Raw genomic sequence first — 19,201 nt, forward strand, 5'->3', positions numbered from 1 at the left:
TTTTTACTAGAAAAACGGTGCCTCATTTGATGTAGCACAAACTTATCATCACACCTTCTCCTATTTTCATAAGAGATATATATTTTCTGTTTAGTAGAAGCCCAACAGCAGCCTGGCAACTGCAAAGGATGCATGGCATACCAGGGAGTCAGAGTATTTCTAATCGTGTTTTTATCTTGACTAGGACATAGGAAGAACTGGCACCATAGGAATCCCTGACTGTGGGGAAAGAACATCTGGCTCTCACACCCACACCAGACTGCAAAGCTTAGCTTGAAACTCTGCATGTTTAAGCATTAACACTACTTATGTTATTGTTGTGTTATTCAGCAGCTATAACTACCTTTAGGGATACCTCACTGTGCTTGCTGAGACAAAGCTGTTTGTGAAGCCATATGGCATTGTGCCTGAATAAGACCCAAATTTGGACAGATAATTATATTCCTATAATTCCTTAGTTTTTGCCTGGAGTGCCCAAACTATGAGGTTCAGTACTTATATTAAAGATGCTTCAATTTGTCAAGGTGAGGGGTGTTTAGCCTGCTGAATATTTTGCTGAGAAGGGATTTACTTTCTCTCTCCTTTCCTGGTTCCCTGCAGTTTCCCCCCTGCTGATGGATGATCTTTCCCTAGCGACCCTAGAGAAGGTATTTTTCTGTAAGTGTGAAATTGATTCCAGCTGACAACAGAGTGTGCCAATCACTTCCTACTTTTGTCATCTTCAAAGACTCCTCTTCCCCTTATTTAAATTGTATTTTCATAATTGAAAATTGCTTTCAGATGACTTAATGAATTCCTCCACTCTATTAAGGGCTGAAAGTAGATGAAATACTGCAGCTTTCAGATTAAGTGTGTTTTTGTAGGGAAGCTTTAGCAGAAGCTTCAGCAACAACAGCAACAATTTTTTTGTATTAAGACATGCCCACTAAAGAAGTAAATCAGAGTGATAGAAATGGCATTTTCTACTAGCACCACTGCAAGAAAACAAGTCCTAAATTGTATTTTGACCTTATGGATATACTTGTGAAGCTTCCGAATTGCTGGAGCTGCTATCAATCTCTGAACAACTAATGTGATCCATTGATCAACTGAGATTTGCATTCTTTCCTGTTGAAATAGTGCTGCATTTTCCATTGTGATATCTCTTTAAACTGATAAGGATGACCCTGGGAAGCATAAATGCTGATGGCAAAACATAGTGTGTAATCTCTATTAGCTATCCACAGTTCATCTTTTGATAGTAAGTAGAGAGAGACATAAACTGTTTTCTTATGATGATACCCCTGATCACTGGGGCTTAAAATGCAGACTTGCACAACAAAGTAGTAGTTGATAAATACAGCTGAACTATTAAAACATCTGAAACTATGCTTTGAGACACTGTAGTGCAAATATCTGCTGATATTTGTGCGTCAATTATTCATGTAGTTTATTTAAAAGCAGCTTAGCTTTTAAGACCTTTTTTGTACAGAAGTGTGAAGTAGTGTTTCTTTATATTCTGAAAATAAATAGCAGTACCTATATTAGGAAATCCAACATTTTTAAATATATTTTTTAAAAGATCTTTTGATGGTTTGGGGTTTTTTTTAAAAGCTGGACAGTGAGTTGGTATATACTGGTGGGCTTCAATGCATGATTAAAAGCCAGTATCTCCTGGATTAGAATGAGTCAAATGGATTTACCAGGCTCACTGTGATAGATTGGCATTTAAGATAAACACCTAAGGAAGTTAAAACCGCTGGAGGCTGATGGGAGTTTTCCTCCCAGCCAACAGCTGGCCATTTCTAAGAATTGACAGCAGTTTTAACCATTGAAAAGTGAGATCAACCTGTGAACACCACCTTAAGACCTAAGCCTGGGAATTTCTTTGTCTCTTTGTTTCCTGGCTGTGAAAGGTAACAGAGCTTTAGCTGGTTCCCGTACCGTGCCCAGGCCATGCGGCCGGGCAGGGGCTGGGCTGGGCCTGCCGCGGCTCCCGGCCGGGAGATGGGGCCTGCGGGGCTTGCCCCAGGCTCTGGCCGGGCCAGGCCGCTCCCTGGCTCGGCTGCAGTTTTTGCTGTGACTGAATTCACCAGAGACTGACAAGTAAAGAAAGAATAAAAGCTCTTGACCTGCGGCGGGCTGAGACAGTGACCACGCTCTCCAGAGCAGCCATGAAGAATCTTCCATCACAGACAGCTCCAGCCACTGCTCCGTCAGAGATCACAGAACCATCTACAAAACCTGGGCAAGATTTTAACCTTTTCATTACCCAGATGAGACTTGCAGATTAATCCTTTTTTTCCAGAGAAAGAAAAAGAGAGGAATCAGCATGTAAAGAGACTTTATAAACTATTAGAGACAGTAAAGAAAATAATTAAGCTTCAGAAAAGGAAGAGAATAAGGAGATGCTTCAATTCAGCTGAAATATTTTTCTGTTAATGTTATGGAGATGGACAATAATGTCCTGAAAAAACTCCTTTAATTCATGACAGAGTATATTGGGAGGAACAGAGTGTTCAAAGTGTGGATTTTAAGCAAAAGGTGGAGTAATTGTGATACAGTGAGGTGCTGGAACAGAGTGAGGTGAAGTAATAGCTGAAGATTTAGGGCCATTTAGGGCAAAGAGAAAACTTCTGTTTCCAGAGAAGCTCACAGAGACAGATGAAGAAAACTTTTGCCTTTGAATGACTCATCCTTAAAAATGACATCCCTAGACTCATGGCCCATAACACACCTCAGAGTGATGTGAAATGGGAGGAGTAAACTGATGACAGATTTCTGGGCAGCTGGCATCAGAAAAATAGAAAGCTACAACTGAAATAATTTTCTTGTGAGAAACTCCATAGATTAGCAGAAGCAGACTTCTGTGTCTCTACAGAGACTGATGAAAAGATTCTAGCAAGAATTGGGCACTGTTTAAACACCAAAGCTCCAAAGTTTGTTGTCTCTATGTTGTCATGTAAACAAAAGAATAGTCAGTAGTGGGGAAAAAAAGGCTTTTCTAGAAGTTTTATTTTAGTTTTCTTATTCTTGTACTTTTGTTAATTAACTTTCTTTATTCCTTTTAAGTTTTAAGCCTGTTTTGCTGTCACATCTCACAGCAAGAAAAAAGTAAGTTTTCTAGTTTTTTTTTTTTTTTTTAGTTACTGCTTTAAAACCATGACACTCACTTATTTATGTACTCATTCAAATGCAAATCTAGAATAACTCCTCTAAGTTGCGTCAGTTTTGTCTTGGTATGCATGGTGTCAAAAGCAGGACTATGTGTTTGTATGCATAAATCCTTTTGCCCTCTTATTCAGCTTGACCTTCATCTCACTTTCACCTTTTTTGGTAGTAGTAATACTAGTAGTAGTATGGACAGAGAAGTTGCAATTCAGTCTGTTTGCGCAGTAGACCTCTGCAGAGCATAAAGAAAGAGAGGGGAAAATGAAGTGTGTCGGTGAGCAGGTAAAACATAATATGTAAGGCCTAACAAGGACATCATTTTGCACAGAACTATCCACTTGAGATTATTTTACAAACCTGACTTAATAGAATTATATCTTGGTTTGTAACCTACGCTTTGGTAAATGTATTTTTAAACACCATGGCCAATACCCACCTCTGCTACCACTGCTTCAAATTATCTGAGCTGAAATCACAGTCAGGCACACCACAGCAGCTCTGCGAAACAGGGAACAGTAGTACTTATTTATTTCACATTTTTCATGAATAATGTTGTGATAAAAATAGTCTAGATGCTGCAATGCAAAGAAACTCATTATATGCAATGGGTTTTGGGAAAAAAAAAAAGTGATTAATTTCTCATATAATGTAGTAGTTATCTGAGCCAGGGCACCCCTAGCATATGACATGATGTTTGTGAATGATTTGTGGACCAATCTGAGGCTGATGAGTGATGATACATTGGCTCTGTATTATTGCCTAGTTTATTGCAGGAAAGGTCTAACATCAAAAAAAAAAAACCAACTTGTCCTTTTCTATTAGCTTTTTCTTAAATAGCACAATTTATATGTCTTAGAGGTACAGCACAAATCTCACATCTGAGAAAGCTCTAGTGGCTCCAGGCCATCTTTCAGAACATGACTTTTAAGTTGCATAGTAGTATAATTAAAGGCTATCCTGCAGTACCCGGCACATCAAAACATATTTTTAAGAGAATGTTAGAGCTGACTGCATTGACAGAATCCTTTTCTCTCCTGCAAGGTCTAGAATTTGTAGCATTAGCAACACTTGAGGTATGGGATGATATCCTATTGTAGATTTGGCTTATCCAGCTCCTGATGAGTTTTGTACTTCAAGTGCTTCTGTTAAGGAAAACTGAATTTTGACTTCATGTTTGTGAGCAAAGTTGTAGGGTATTCAGGCCTCCTCATCCAAGATATGCCATAACTGTATGAACAAAAACTTGTCCTGCATGTTAAAGCTCTTCCCTGACAGGGGTTTCACAGCTCAAAGGCTAGTCCTGGTTATGCTTTTCTCATAAATAGCACTGATGTTTTTAAAGACAGACTTCAGCACCTGCTAAGACCCACATGTAGAATCATATAGATCAAAAAAGGCCTTTAAGATCATCATGTCCAACTGTTAAACTGGCCCTGCAAAGGCCATCACTAAACCATCTCTGAGCACTACATGGATGGCAACTCAACCGCTTTCATGGGGAGCCTCTTCTGATGCTTGACAGTGAACATTATTGACATTATTTATGTGAATAATTTTCCTCCTTATATACAATCTAAACCTTTTCTGGCACAACCTGAAGCCAATTCTGCTTATTTTATCACTTGTTACTTGGAAAAGAGATAGACTCCCATCTGGCTATACCCTTCTTTCAGGCAGTTGTAGAGAGCAATGAGGTCCCCTCTGAGCCTCTAGTTTGGGTTGGAAGGGACTGAAAAGAACACCTAGTTCCAAACCCTTGCCACGGGCAGAGGCACCTTCCACTAGACCAGGTTGCTCAAAGCCCCATCCAGCCTGGCCTTGAACACTTCTATGGACAGAGCATCCACAGTTTCTCTGGGCAACACATTCCAGTGCCTCACCACCCTCACAGTGAAGAATTTCTTCCTAATATCCAATCTAAACCTGCCCTCTGTCAGTTTAAAGCCATTCTGTCTTCTCTGATCACCACATTTCCTTGCGAAAATCCTTTCCAGCTCTCTTATAATCCCCTTGTAACAACTAAAGTTGTTACAAGGTCTCCTGGAGCCTCCTCTTCTCCGGGGTGAACAGCCCAAACTCTCTCAGCCTCTCTCCATGGGAGGTAATGTTCCCACTGCTTTTCATTCCCATTCCCATCCCAGGATTTATGCCTTTTTCCTTGCAGTGTTTTTTTACTTAAACAGATTTTTATTTTTTTCACCAAATTGGAAATGAATGGCAAGTACTGGATCTGCTACTGAAATGTTTTGGTTGGGGGCGGGGGGGGAAATAAGATTAGCATTTAAGACAGGTTCAACTCCCAGTGAAACCAGTGTCCTTAAGTAATTATCTTAGCCAGGATGAATTATCCACTGGAAGGATTTACCACTCTCCACAGGCTCTGAGTCCAACTTACCCTGAATCTTTGTTAACACAAAGAAAGTTGCATCAAGGTTAGCCAAATCCCCCTGTATTTCACTAGCACATGACAGTATTAGTCATGTGTGTTAGTGCTTGCATGGATCTTGTTCCAAAGCAACAGAATCATGGGGGGCTTTTTGCATTTCATTGTGTTCTTATCAGTTTTTCGCATGCACAGTATGTTGGGAAACAGAAAAGCTGAGAGGAAATGGTAATCAGACATTCTGGAACAGGATTGGGTAGATACAGTTCCTGACCCTGCCTATGTTGTTGCTGCAGAAATAATTTTCCCATATCATGAGTAGTTTGTGTCCAAAATTGTGGTACTAATTTGTGCCAAATTTGTGATATGGAATTTATTTTCAGTAAGGAAACATCTGAGTTGTGAAGCAAGGAAATAAAGTGGTTTGCCATGTTATTGGGGCTGTGTTGCTAAGATGAAATGGACTGTACATATTTTCATCTTCTAGCTGGAAATTGTTGCTTAAGAAAAGTAGTTTCATTTGCAAGGCTATATGGAAAATGTGCCTGTAAACATTTTTGTAAGTCATGCTCTATGTTGAAGCTTCAGCAAAACTCTGAGAAACTAATGCATTTAACAGAATCCCTAAAAAAAAAAAGAAAAAGAAAAAGAAAGAGAACACTTTCTTCTTCAATTCATATATAGTTTTCATCATCATTGTAGCTGTGGCATTATGTTCTCCTACTCCAAAAGTATTATTTTGAACTAAAGAAAATTAGAAGTTAAATAATACTGTGAAAATGAAAGCTAGTTATATTTTCTACATTCTTTTTCAAAATGGATAATGCTTAACTGACTTACTAAGTTCTTGGAAGACTTTTTTATTCTACAGAAGAGTTAAATAGTGCAAAATAGAGCTTCTCTGGCAGTTTCATTTTATTTAAAGTCTTCCTTCTGGCACCAGAAAAAGAAATTTATATAGGCATGGATGGTCACTTGCTACAGACATGAATATAAAGCTGGAAAGGGCAAGAAAGATTATGATGAGAAAAGTCTTTTGAAATAAATGAGTGTGGAAAACTGGGGCAGTCACAAGTCATGGATTTTCTTTTGCATTGATGTGCACTGATTTGTATATTATAAAATATTGCTTGCACCTCTGGAGAAGAACAATTATAATATGAGTCACAATGGATGTTGCTTAATTAGAGAAATATAGATTGGATTTTTTTCTAGTCAGAACCTTAAGGGAGCTCCTTAAATATAAGGCAGTATAAGGAAATATTTATTAATATCATTAAAGATTTTCATAATCACTTCTAGATGACTAAAAGCCTCTGGGTGGAATGAAATTTTGGGTCTTTCTACCACATAGGAAATGACATTGTGATTAACATTAACACTTATTTCTCATATTTTATCCTGAGCCAATTTCTAGTTCATGTACCTTGAATATGAAGATAAATCAGACCCATACATGGTAAGTTTCTTCCTAACCCCAAAGTAATTACTGGTAGCTATAATTTTAAAATCATATCACTTTACACATTTATTCCACAATTACCAGAGAAACCTTATGGATTTACATAATTTATTAGATTTCATTAGATCTTTTAAACTAATTTTTTCTTGGCTATTACTTTATTTCTCTTATATTCTCTATTACATGTACTCCTTGGATGCTAAAAAAAAAAAAAATAGGAGATGTTTTCAAAGTGTTCAACAACTTTCAAGCTACATCACTTTCAAACAGCTTTCATCTCTTGCCAGGATATCAATGTTGATGTCTATTAATGGCATATTTATGTTGAAATACATATATGCACTAATCCTATTGATAAAAGTACATATTTTATTATGTATTTATGTAGCATCAATTTTTTAAAGAAAATTAGCTTGGAAGTGAAAGGTTCATGATTGAAAATTTTGTATTTATTCCAATTTCTTGCCTTATATATGGAATATAAAGCCACTGAGCTGATAATATTATTTGAATCATCGTCTTTTCCTAAATGAAGAAATAATGGTAAAACAATGGAAAATAATTATCCACGATTCAATAAAATCTCATTGACTTTTAATCTGCATCCTTTCTTCCAATAAATGTATTCCACTTTCTAAATCAGCAGAATAAAAGAGGACATATCTTAACTGCTATCTAATTTTAAGGCTATGCTTAGATGAAGATTACATTGTTTTAGTATCCTTGTATGCATCATCAGCAAACTCCCAATAAAGACCTCTAGGCATTTGGAGACAGATTCTCTTCTCATTTACATTGCAGCAAACAGTATTCATGAAAATTAATGGAAAGGAGAATTTAGCCCACTGAGCATAAATCCAGTTTATAAAAGGCTGTTAAATCTGACGATAAGAATTTACTTCAGGATGAAATTCATTAGATGTTATTTCAACCTGATTTGGACTATATATAAATTAGGTTTTATATCTTTGTGTTTTATTGCTTATTTTAGAAAATTTCCATTTAATATGAATAGCTACTTTAAAAACTAAGGTGATGTCTGTATTCTGTCATACTCTGGCAAAGGATTCTCTGCAAAGTTTAAGAAAAAACAAGAAGTGGCATAAATGCTCATCCATTCTCTGAGAATATAGCATTAAATGCAAAATTATTCCAATCTATTCAGCATAAAATCTTGCATTAAATCACTCTGTCTTTGTGTGAGGTTGTATGCATAGTATCTAGTTTTACACCAGGACTGTAACTTCTGTAAAGCTAAGGTTTAGACTCCCTTCCTTTAACAGAAAGAAGGATAGGTATTCCTAGAGGTGCTGAATAATCTTGCCATAAATGTGTTGGGTTTTTTAGCAGGATTTGTATTGCCTTGTAGAAGTGTTTGTTTCTCTCTACTGTTTTCCTAGACAGCTGACTTACAGCTAACTAAACTCAAGTAAGATTAATCCGACTGCTAATGTTTTTTTTTCTGAATTTGCACTCTGCAGCAGTTGGAGATTACATCAGAAACAAAAAAAATCTTATGAAAGAAAAACCAAAATGAACTCGACTTTAAGAGACATGCATGGGATTGCAAAGATCAGACACCAGAAATGAAATTATAGGGCCTTTTAAAATACTCTCAAGATGTCCAAGTTAGTGTTACAGTTAATTTGGTTTTGCTCTCTAGAGCTTGATTTTCAAAAGAGGATTTTCAATAGGATTAAATTGTGGGATGTACAGGATAACAGCTTCCAACAAAACTATTTCTAATAGCTAGACAATGGGGAATTCACCCAAACTTTCTCTTTTGCTTTGTTATGATGAAATACTTCAAAAAAGAATAATGAGAAAGTGAAGTTGTGTTGGATAATTAACACTGGCATCTACGAGCTTCAGGAAGACTAGGAATACTCTGTCTATTAACTTTATCACCATCTGAAATCATTAACTCAAAGCTTGTTTGTTTGTATGCTTGTTTGTTTTTCCTATATTCAATTAACTTGCCATTATTAACAGGCAGACTACAAGAACTGATAGAAAAGGGGATTTATATGTCTGCAATTCATACCACTGAAAGCACACTAGAGGCTCAAGAGCTTCTTTTAAAAACAGATGCAATTGTATGAGTGGTAGTGTAATTGACCACACATTTACCCTTGTTTAATAAAATTTGGATATGCACAGAATAACACATTTGACTGAATGTATGTGGTGGAGTAATTGCACTGAAGAGAGTAATTGTAAGTCAGAACTGAAAAGCAAGGAATACAGAACATTTAATTATAATGTAAGCAAACACATAAAAGCCTTGCAAGCATATGAAGGTGAACATTGGAATTTAGCAGGACAATAAAATTGATAGTAGAAAGTGTAGAGGATACACATGTTTTTGACAGTGCAAGAGTAGGAATTTTATCAACAAAACCCTTGGGATCAAAACTGTGCATCAGATGAACCTATGGATAAATTATGCATTCCTATTCATACTCTTGCTAATTAAAAACCTGGTCTCTGACATTACTTGGAAATTGAATAATTTTCTGTTTGCCACTTAGTCAAATTATATTGTTTGCAAGATACTGCTGCTCTGTCATGCTTGTATTTTGCTTGGTCGATATTCATCCAGTCTTAATTCCAGGAATCCTGCAACTGAGTCACTCCTTCTTAATGTTTAACACTATTGACTGCTTTTGTTCCCTCTCATGCAACAGCAGACAAGAAGTCTAGATGTCTGTGTCTTTAGAGAGCATGAATGCCAGGAACTTTTTATTGCCTTAAGTTATGCTCTGCTCTCCCTAACAGTTTTCATTTATGAATCAGAATTACAGCCTTTTCCCATTTTAAGGCCAAGTAAAAAAAGTTAGAGATGAAGGAGGAAGGGTAAAGCTACAGCTGCAGGTGATGGGTCTGCTGGGAAATAAGAATAACCTACCCAGAAAGAAAAAAATGAGAAAGACTGGTAAAACACAAAGAAAGAAAATTTCTGTGGATTAAGTACTAAATGAGATCAGGGTTAAGCCACAACCTTACTTTTGGGATAATCTTTAATTTGTCTCTCTCTCTTGCCCTGCTAACCCAATATAAATGTCTGCAATTATCTATTTTATATTTCCCAAAAACTTGATTTTTTTTCTCTACTATCCAAACCAAAATTTTGCTTGTGCCTTAGGTTTAAACCTAAGATTTACTGTTATTAGGTCCAAAATATTACTGTTTTGGTTTTTTTTAAATTTTTTTAATACTTTGATGGCTGTGGAAATGGTTGGGGGGAAAAAATAGAAAGAAGAAAGCGATTAATCAGCAAAGTTGGTTTCTCAAGAGGCTCTATGATCTCCTTTAGTTTTCAGAGATCTTGGATCAGGAAAATCCATAGGTCTTTTGAATGACAGTAGATGAGCCTGGCCAGGGTCACATCCAGGAAAATTATGGGAATCATGTGTTAAATGAAAATGGATTTCAGTTGCAAAGTGGCAACTAATCAATCTTCTCAATTCTTAGATAGAGATGAAATAACTGAAGTCTTTAATATTTCATGAATAACCCAAACTCAAAAGAACTCAACAGACACTTCTCACAGATTTAGATCTTTCCCAATGACTATTTTCTCCTGAAATATCTTTCACACAAAATGTAAGGCTAAATCATATATTCTCCTCTTTAAGACACAGGACAACTCATCAGACCTGAGCCCTGGTCCCCAGTTCTGCCACTATCAAATTGTGAATCTTCAACACCTCATGTCTCTGAACCTCTTTTTCATTTTTATTAGTTTGTCTTCTCGACACACTGTTTGTAACAGTGACCTACTGAAAATACCTTTTGCATGTGGACAATGTTCCCTAGTGGGCACCTCTGTGTAACATAATGAAATAGTGAAAAGTGTTCCTCAGCTATCTTGTTTCTGGGAGCTCTTGAACACTCATTTTCAGCCCAGATTTCCCTGTGAATCTGGGATTAAGGGGGATAGGGAAATTAATTACTTAGTCACATATAAATGTTCTATATCCAAACAATGACATCTGGGTGCATGTTTCTGAGCTGGTCTCTATCAATGACATTGTAAATAATATTCCATACAAGTTAAACCAGTTGTCTTCAGATTAATTCTGTTTGGATTATGTTTCATTGTAAAGTATTTTCTTCCAGAAATAAAAAGGTATTTCTCCAGTTGCAAATAGGAGGCTGGAGAAAACAGGCTCTTTGAATCAAGTCAGTGGTGGAATGTTTAATTTTTTCCAAAGGGATAAAAACTATCAAATATGTTGCTTTCTTCTAGTAATTAATTTAATTATTATTGCAAAATGTTTAGTCAGATTTATGAAATTGTATACTTTGCAAGGAGGTTTAATAGTTTAAGAGTTACTCTCTGGAGGTTATTGTAAATACACAGTCAATAACATTCATGCCCATATAAACAATATTGATTTCAGTCTCTTACTGGAGTAAACTATTCTAAATCCTTTTTTTTTCCCTCTTTTATTTTTTATTTTTTTCTTCAATACAGTAACATAATAACTCTTAGGACTTCCATAAAAGCAAATAGAAGCCAAACATAACTCTGCTTAAAAAATTAATGCCTTTATACATACTTAGCAGTCTGGAGCATAATGTTTGGATATTGTGAGAGGAATAAGCATTGGGAAAGGAGCTATGTCATTTAGAGGATAATTATGGAATGAGGACCACATATTTAGGGGATAATCATGGAATGAGGACCATATATTTTTGTAAACCCACCTATTCTGACCCTGGAGTGCCTTTGTGATTCCTTCGCAGCCAGAGAAGTACTAGAGGATGAAAGACACAACACACAACTAATTGCCAGTTATCTCTTTGTAGGATTATCTAGATTGCAGGCAATTACTTACAGATGTTATGGTGGAGACACAACCCAACTGGATAATTAATGGTGTTACTGTCTCTAGGACAATGGTTGACCATGGCTGAGTTTGTGCATAGTTTGGAGGGATCGGCAAAGCCAATCTGTTACAAGTTTAGCACAGGCCAGAGATCAGATGAAAACCTGATGTTTTTTTCTGAGTACAAGGTGGAAGTGGCAGAAACCTGGAAATCCATACTGCCCTTGCAAGACTTCAGGGTTTGTTTTTTTTCTTCTGTCCTGTGGTAGTTACATATTCCTGTGAAGTAATGTTATTTCATTTAACCCCACATCTGATGCAATGGTTTGAATAACAGCTAAGGGTTAGAGGTTGGGCGCATCAGAACTGAAGTACAGGACCGTCACAGACAAAATTTCTCTGAATACATGTGGGCAGTGGGACAGGTAGGAGAGGGGAGGTTGTCAGTTCTTGAAAAAGGACAAGCCAAATGTAGGCAAGTTAGTTTACCAAGAAACTCAATGTACAGCTGTCTCTTCTATAGCTCAGAAGGCAAGGATGGGGGCTGTGTTTTCCAAGAGTCAACAATCCGTGTCTGCATAATATTCCTCTGACAACAAGTAACTTTGAGATTTAGAATTAGAGACAGGAAAATTAGTACCACTTTCTGGTTACTTGTGAAGTGCCATCATAAGTCCAGCTCATAACAAGTCAAAATTTTTGGTATTGATTTTATAGTCACCTGTAAGTGCTATTAAACATAAAGAAGAGTTTACTTGCCAGCATGTTCTGAGTTTGTTGTTTTTCTTGGCTATTGTGCAGCCCAGCAGACGAGAGTGCAGATTGATTTCTGCTGAGGTCCATAATTTATACAAGCTTTTTTAATAGGTATTGGACACCTGTCTGTGGTTAATAGTAGAGTTAAATCTTATAAGAAAAGGAACTAGGTTGCCAATTTAGGCCTGAATCCGATATTTCCAGCAGAGAACAGAGTGCGCTTTGTTTCATGAAAGTGCAGGCCTTGCAAAAGTAGCTGTAGTTAGAACTTTTAAAGGTCAGTGTTTGAGTAAGACTTTAAAGAAGAAATAATGAAGGGTTGACTCTATTGCATTTAGAATCTAGGTTAAAAATACCCATAACCAAGCAAAAAATAAACCTGGAATAAGGGCTTTTTTATTAGGATTTGGGAACAAAGATTGAAGATGAATGTATTTGCATAGGAGAAACGGATTTCACAGGCCTTGACATTATCTGATAGATCAGAAATCTAATATGCTGAGGTCCAACAGATTCTGAAACAGTCTAATGCTGGAAGCATTGCTGAAATTTTAAGCTACAGCTATATGGTGAATGGGGAAATTGGCATGGTGGTTTATCCACTAAAGGCAAACATTCCTTTGTTTGAAAGTTGTATTTTCAATTGCCACAGGAAACTTGTTCATATTTTGAGCTAATTGCAGTGTACTGAATGTTAAAAATTCCAGCTCAATGAGACTTCCTGCTGAGCAGAATTGGTTGCAATAGTCTTTAAGTATTTTTTGAAGAAATCCTCTGAAATCAGGGTGGTTCCTCTCAGTCTGAAACCTGGATCATGCTCAGAGTATCGTCAAGGTTATGTATATGAGGTCATGCAAAAATATCAGCACATTGCTTACATTGCAGTAGCTGCTGGCTCTACTTTTTAAGCCACAGCAGGAATTTCTTTTACTTCCAGGGATATTTTATTTCCCCATCCATTTTCTATATATACAAGAGCTGAAGTATGTTGCAAAGAAAAAACACAAAGCATACCAGCACCACTAATCACAGTGGAGACAAGAAGAAAACAAGAAATTGATATGTTCAGAAAGTAAAAGTAATCTGACATTGTCATGTATTGGTTGTTATAAAAATTCTAACATTTATCACATCTCACACCACTGTATTTCAGCTGGATTCAAAGAAAAGCCTTTTGTGGAAGAACTGAAGGTGGCAGGTCTCAAGCTCATTTCCATTGAACAACTGAAATGTTGATGTACTCTGCTGCAGTGTGACTGTATATCCTGAATTTATATTCAGATCTCTGACAGAAGACATTTGGTGTATCCAGTCACATGCTGTGGTAAGTCTTCATATATTCAAAGATCACTCATGTGGAATCCTTATGGAAAATTCAGGTCTGCAAGGGGCTCAAAATTCAAAATAAAGACATGTAAAGATAACTTTAAAAATCACTTGCTAATTTTTATATTCCTTCCTGTGCATTTCTGAATGTTATCTCACTTACTGAATTTTCCCATTTACACTGTAAAGGCACCTGTACTGGCTCATATCAAGAGTTCACCAACGGTGCCCATTTATGTAAGTAACTGTCTACATAAATCAGTGTGTAGATGAATGACAGTGGAATGGGCCATGGGATTGCACTGGGATTGCCTTACTTCTGTTTTACACACATACACATTGAGTTTCCTAGGCTACAGTCAATTTTAATGCTTCTCCAAAATCTCTTGACGTTCTCACTGTACTTTGCCCTTCACTTTTCATACAAAACTCTGTTTAACCTCTGGCACTCCTCAGCACACCCTTCTTGACCAAGCCAAACACCCATTGCATCAGGAAAGGGAAGACAGGTATTTGGTACATTGCTGTTCTTGTGTCTTGACATAATGCCAGGCAGAACATGACCAGGGACTTTCTACCAGCTTCTTGGATGCCTTTGGAAACAAGGAGATGACGTCAGGTTGTCTGACACCTGGCAACTTTGTCATCTTCACAAACTATGGGGGATCTTTTACACTTTTGAGCCTATGATCTTCACCACCATTATTCACCAATCTTCAAAATAATTTTATTTTGCCTACATTCTTTTAAGCAGACTCTTTTTGTTTGTTTTTTAGGAAGGAGCTGATGCCTTTCCAGAAGAAATTAATCACATGGAGCCATGACTCTAAATCCATGCATAGAGATCTGCAAGAAAACAGTGTGCAGCTGATTGCTTTTCTAATACTATTACACCTTCCAACTCTTTTCAGCTGAGGGGAGTTTCTGAACTGGCTGTTATCCTGCATATTTTAGAATTTTTTGAGAATTTCAGTGTGTCATGTGCTTGTCTAGTGAGATCTTAAACCAATGTCAATTTTGGCTGTACACAGCAGTTTTTTACAGGATGGCCCACAATGATAACACACATTCTGTGTAAAACCACTGCTTTTGTTGTTTATATGAAAATTACTTCTACTCTCATTATTTGGCAATCAGTAGTTCTTGTCTTAAAAAGAATGATGAAAATTTGAGTCCTACCTATGCCTTCCATGATACTCATAATTTTATAGAAGTTTATCATATCTCCTCTGAAATCTTTTGCTTTGAGGACAAAAAAAATCTTCACCTACTCAGCTGCTTCCTGTAGAAAAGCCTTCAATATCTTTGAACCCTTGTTATCTTTTTCTCAGTTCTTTCCTATTCCCTTTTAGAATAAGGAGAAAAAGCACAACACACAATGTTCCAATGGCTTGCAAAACAGACTTGAGCTATCTGTACCATCTTGTTCTGTCTTTGTGACCTGCAGTGAAAGAAAAAATCATTTCACATGGGAACTATTTTTTGTCTCAATTTTCTTGCTTTTTCCTACTTTTTACTTTGCACCATGGCCAAAGCTGCCATAGAAGCAGTGTCAGATCTCTAAAGACAGTGGGGACAAGCCCTGAGATACAAGAGGAAGTGTAAAACCCGTATGTGCAAACTACATCAGTTATGACTTCACCTTGAGAACTACAATACTACAGGGAAAAAAAAAAAAAACAACAAAAAAACACACTGAAAATTCTCTGGATTTTACATATGGAAATTAAATGGATTCTACTGCTATCATCAAAATGAAGTGCAAGTGGACAGAATATTTGTGAAGACTAAAGGGAAAAACTCACTGGGGGTGAGTTGTGAGTTTATAGTCTGACATTAAAGTTTCTTGAGCATTCTTCATAAGGTAAAGAGCAATAAAATCTCAGAGGCACCTACAGTACATTAGCAATAACCTAAAAATAGTCCAAGAAACCAGGCATATAAACAGATATATTTTGCAAGTAAAGAAGTAATGAAAGCTACTCAGAAGTTAACTTTCTTCAGAAAATATTTTAAGCTGTTTGACTGAATAAGTAATTGTTTTCCGATTACTGCATCCTGCATTAGGAGTCATCTCTTCACATTCCCATATATGCAGCTTCCACAGTAATGTAAAAGTTGAAGTGAAAGATTTTCTGCAGAACTCAAAACATCATTTGATTTTGACCCTTGTGGGTATGTCAGACACTCTGAATATGTACTGGAAGGTTTAACCTAAGAAAACTTATCCTCTTTTACTGATGATACAAACACATGGTATCTAGCATGACAACCCTCTCATGCGAAAATTAACAGATTTAACAGTATGCATATAATCCCCTTAACTACTGTAATTATTCAAATGTGCAAACTAATGTATGAGTAAACACATGTGCAGAGTGAAGACAGCTGTCATTTATTTTTTAATTTCAAAGTCGTAGCCCAAATACTGGGAACAGAGTTTTTAGAAGCTCAATTTTCACATTATGAATTGTTCTATATTTTCATAGTCTGGAAAGGAATAAAGCAAATATTTGGTTTGGGGGGGAGCTGAAATCCATCTGTGTCTGGGAAATATAATTGCACTGCCTCACCATTAGAGTAAAGTCCCCAGTGCCTATTGTTGGAACTGACAGCAGAGCTGAGCTGATGGTACTTGAAGCACACAAAATGACAAACACCACTTGCTTAGAAAGTCTACAGCCCATTTAATTATGAGTACTGCTGAAGCAAAGTCTAATTTGCACTTTCCCACCTCTCCAGAAAGTATGCACTTCACTCAGTATCTGACCTGTAAAGACATGAATGTCACTTCCCTGTTTTTTTTTATCATGCCAGATTTCCTGCCAGTCTCTATCCCACATTCCACCTCATGAAAATGAAACAGACAAGATGCAGAAACAAATGTGATGTTTGGGTCTCACGTGAAAAAGGACTGAGAACCACTAGGATATAGAATTTCCACTACCAGGGGTTATGTTATACTCTCAAATGGGATATGTAACTTTTCACAACAGGTTTGAATGCTCCTGATGGAAGTGATGAACTACTCACTCAACTATAGCAGTGATGTATCCCAGTGTACACCAGAAATATAACCACGGAGTCAGTTGTGTAAAAGCCATGAAGCTAAGTGAAACCTCAGACATGTGGAATGCAAATTGCTCACCTCTGATGAGCACTGTATTCACTTGATTGATTTTAAATAGCTTTATAAGTATTCTCATACATGTTGAACCTGAATAAAAAAATTAAATAACTCCCAGTGGAATTTTTCTGGTATTACACTCCGAAATTGAGCTTAACTTGAACAACCGAATTTAAGTACCTTGGGATGTAGTTCATCGTAGCATGATTTTAATTTTAATTCAGAACCATAAAAATGTGGGTGACACAGTCATTTTAAAAAGTGTCTCATCTAGGGTATAAGCTAAATTCATTATTTCCAGTATTCTTCCAATGATTTCCATCAAATACAAAACTAGTATGGTGCTTTCAAGTGACTCAAGTACATGTAATTTTTCATTTTAGATTTCTGACAAAAATGCATAACCAAGCCACTGTTTTGAATCTCTTAGCAAAATAGATATTTTTCAACATACTTTTTCCAAACACCTTGGAAAGAGGAATGCCTTGAACTTTCTCAATTGTCACTCTTTGTATTTGCTTTATTTCAGAGTCTCGATTCAAATGTTAAGCTCTTAAATAGAAGATTACTGCCACTTTCTCCCTATTTATAATCTGATGTGTCTATGTGTGATTGAGCTCACTAAGCCTACTGAACCCTTGGTCTTTCTATTAGTGAACTCCATCAAAATACCTCTTGGTACACTGCATCTCTGGAAAGATGCTCATCTCCACTTGATCTAAAGCTTATTCCAATTCAAGCAGAACTTGTTATTCTGTTGCTCATTTAAACAACAAATTGATTTTTTGGGAATTTCATTTAACTTTCATGCTTCAATTCTTATTATCTAGGACACAAATGAAACCGAGCTTTATAAATCAAAAGTCAATATGATCAAGTAAAGTTCAGAAGTTACCAAACAAATCAGTGATTTGGTGCCTGTGAAATTAGAAGCTTGGAAAGAACAAGTTAAATCGAAGGTATTTCCTGCACACAGAAACACAGGAGTGTCTGGGCTTCCCTCACTCACTTCCACTCATTGATATGTCAATACCTTAATTCAAACCCAGCAGAGCTGATGACAGACTGGCCCCACATGGTAGTTTCTTCAGCTTTTAACATATACTTTGTTTTGCTCCCTACAATCATCCACACTTTTTCACCATGCTGTATCAACTAACACTAGAGGTGGGGGGAAAACAAAACAAAACAAAACAAACAAACAACAACAACAAAAAAAAAAAAAAAAACAAAAAAAACCAAAAAAAAACCAAAAAAACAGGAGGGAGGTTAAAAACGAGTTGGAATATTTTAAACCAGATTGTAATGACTGTCTCAAATTTTCTAAATTTGCTAACCTGAGCAAAAAAATGTGGTAAGCATCTCAGCTTTGCCTCTGAGCCCGTCTTTCTTAAATTTGGGGATATACAAAGAACTTTCTGCTGTGACCCTACATGAAAAGTAGAACAGGGAGGTCAGTGTTTGAGTGAGTGCAATTTTAAAAGCTTTCAGGGGAGAGCATTCATTGAATTTCTAGTCAAAAGATCATCATTTAACAAGCATTAAATTCAAAGTAAGAATTGCCAGCTGTAGGAAGATCTTAATCCAGTGGTATTCTCTCTCTTGGACAATTAAATTTTCCCTCTTCAGCCATCTCTGAAGAAGCTAGTACTGCCTGATTCAGATGCAGGAATTGGATTTCCTCCATTACTTAGCTAACTTTTTGAGACAGTTTCAAGAACACAATCTAAGGTACCTCATTATTTCCTTGAGCTACCAACTTAAATAGCAATAAGTAAATGACATTCTCTGCTACTGATCACAGAATAACATTGTTCATTTAGAAAGTGTTCAAATTTGTTGAGACACTAAGACTCTGTACCTATAGAACCTTTTGTTTGAAGTATGGAGACTTGGATTGTTGTTAATTTTTAAGTGAATAAAAAATAAAAAAAACCCCAAACTGTATTGTTGAACTTCAGAACATTGTTAGATTGACTTAGGAGGGCTTGAGATCATGACTTAATAAAGGACTTTGCATGTTACATGCAGCTTTTAACTTAGGAATTTATCAATGGCAACTTTATTTATCAATTTTCCCCCTACTGCATTAGTGGCATCTGAGGACCATGGCCACTCTGATAAAGATGAAGCAAATAAGCCCTCTCCCTTCAGCTGGGAGA

General features: G+C 36.6%; 1 long non-coding RNA gene across 6 annotated transcripts; it reads left to right on the plus strand.

Annotated features, from left to right (window-relative positions):
- Positions 1 to 1,731: 1,731 nt before the first annotated feature.
- Positions 1,732 to 17,151, plus strand: LOC111924883 (uncharacterized). Of its 6 annotated transcripts, none has more exons than XR_015284840.1 (5): positions 1,732 to 2,523; positions 3,052 to 3,093; positions 6,940 to 6,992; positions 13,740 to 13,910; positions 14,689 to 17,151. It is a non-coding gene; the product is annotated as an uncharacterized LOC111924883 (long non-coding RNA). The 6 variants fall into 6 exon arrangements; XR_015284842.1 differs by having other exon boundaries at positions 1,839 to 1,895; XR_015284843.1 differs by lacking the exon at positions 6,940 to 6,992 and having other exon boundaries at positions 1,833 to 1,895.
- Positions 17,152 to 19,201: the final 2,050 nt, after the last annotated feature.

This window comes from Cyanistes caeruleus, chromosome 3 (assembly GCF_971803275.1).
Source record: "Cyanistes caeruleus chromosome 3, bCyaCae1.hap1.1, whole genome shotgun sequence".
Classification (NCBI taxonomy): domain Eukaryota; kingdom Metazoa; phylum Chordata; class Aves; order Passeriformes; family Paridae; genus Cyanistes; species Cyanistes caeruleus.